The following is a 2,500-nucleotide window of genomic DNA, read 5'->3' on the forward strand; positions in this document are numbered from 1 at the left end:
TACGGTCTATTGTGGACTTGCCATGAGTAAACAAGACTGCTCCGTCTATGCGTGCCTCAGTAGGTGGTTGCGGATCCGTTTTCAGAAGAATGTGGCGAGAACCTTGCCTGGTATGCTGAGCAGTGTAATGCACCGGTAGTTGCTTACAATCCCATCGGATCCCCTTTCCCCTTCCAGAGAGGGATGACCACGCCTCAGCAGGTCAGGGGGAATGGGACCAGACTGCACACTGGCAGAGTCAGGACCGGATGCAGGCCCCGAGCCATAAGGTCACCCCCAGCCTTTAAGCAGTTCAGCAGGGATATCACATATGCCTGCAGCTTTCCCACTCTTCAGCTTGGAAATTCGCCAGGCCTAAACCTCTGTTAGGGTAGGAGGTTCCCGCTGATGTGGTGGGGTCCGGCAGAGGCACTGCGACATCGCTTGATCCAAGCTAACTGTTGAGGGTCCACTTGGTAACAACTGCTCAAAATACTCAGCCCAACGTTCCACGAACCCCAACATGATCGAGATGATCGTTCTATCCACTTGATCGGACTGCAGCATCTCTGTGGAGGAGGGGCTTAGGGTTCAAGTTTTTCTTAGGCTTAGTAGGCAGGGTGAACGGTCATTTACCAAGAAATGGCCTTAACCTCCTCAAGCAATATTCCTGATGAATTGTTCCTTGTTCCCTTTCTCAGCAGTTTCGAGCCTACGCACCATGGAACGACAGGCAAGACTTCGGATTCCCATCAGACGAGCCTGGCGGAACACGCTTCAGGCCTCTAATGTCTCCAGGAGATGGTATTTCTGCCTTGTCCTTGGCTACGCATGGACTCTGAGATGCCTTCGAGTGTTAGAGCTTGAAGGATCCCACAAGCAACTGGCGTCGTCCGGTTGCTGGTTCTGTGAAATGGGCAGAAGACTGCCGTGGCGAAAACCCACAGGCACACTCCTCCTCCCTTAGTCTGTCCAAGTTTGAACACCTTAGGGTGGCCACTGGAGGATGGGGAGTTTTGAAGTGGACCCGCAGGGTTAGCCACAAGCCAGCCTCAGGGTCGGTTGCCACAGAACTCGGCACTCCGGTAAACCCTGCAGTTCTGGAGGATCCTCCATCGCTTGCTAACAAGAATGTGGTCGATCATTAGCCCAACATTACCCGTTATCGTGTACCAAGTCCAGCAATGCGGGTTGGAGCGCTGGTACCAGGAGCAGAGATTTCTCATTTTATGGGACCTAGCAAAGTCCCGGAAAGGAGGCTATTCGCGCTGCTGGGATCAGCTCCCGAGCATGGGGGCCGACAGGAAATCTCGTAGCCAGCTCCGGTCAAAGCCGGATATTCGCAATGAAGTCGACCAGAACAAATGCGAATGTCCTCGCCGGGGACAACGTCTGCCACAGATGCGAGTTGGGGTAGACCCGGCCTCTTTCACATTGGTTTTATCTTACATCGGTAGGAGCGTATACAGCAATTAAGGAGCCATGAAGCCAAAAAGCAGCTTCAGTCTAAGCCATGATAAGCTCATCAAACCGGGTCACCTCGACGAAAGCGGCTGAAGCTTGACTGGAGAGGCTATGGCTACACCCTGGTGGTGGTGACCATCGCTGCTGGGAACCGAACCAGTAGTAGGTGTAACCACCCCCCACACTGATCGTGCCCGCTACCAAGGTCTTCTCACCTCTGAGAGGGCAGCCACCTCCCACTCCCAGTCGCTTCAATTCCCGCGATAGCAGAGGTAACCGCTCATCCTGCCGCAAGGACCGGAGTTCCAAGCGCTACCGGAAAGTCACGCCTGAGGTTAAGCCTCGGGGTGGTCACTCCGGGTGCACGCACCTCTGCGCCCCGGCATATAATATATAGATAGAGTATATATATATATATATGAGAGTATATAATATATATATAGAGATATATATTATATATATATGAACACATATATACATAGAGATATATATAGATATATATATATATATATATATAGATAGCTGTGGGGGTAGTGTCGTGGTTGTGTGGGGTGTGTGGTGTGGGTATAGCTGAAAGATATATATATAGATATATATAGATATCTATAATTATGATATATATCACAGTAGATATATATATAGATTATAATATATATGCAGATTATATATGACTATATATATATTTATATAATAGTATATATATATATATCTATAATATATATATATTTATATATATATAAGATATATATATATATATATATATATATATATAGATATATATATATATATATATATATATATATGACATGCACACGTTTGTAGAGCACATTCATACTGGTTGAAAACCCAAAACAAAAATGCACGCAATAGCAAAGGAAAACCACCACTTTAAGGAATTTAGAATATATGAACTGAAATTCATTTTCCAATCGGCAATATTTTAAGGGAAAATTATCCAGCCCGCATTATGTGCCGTAATTCACAAGCCAATGTATCATATCTGTGATTAGTGGGCAGTGAGCTGTCGGGTCGTTCAGATTAGGCCCTTATTCTGAAT

Source organism: Penaeus monodon, chromosome 36, assembly GCF_015228065.2.
Source record: "Penaeus monodon isolate SGIC_2016 chromosome 36, NSTDA_Pmon_1, whole genome shotgun sequence".
NCBI classification, from domain to species: Eukaryota; Metazoa; Arthropoda; class Malacostraca; order Decapoda; family Penaeidae; genus Penaeus; species Penaeus monodon.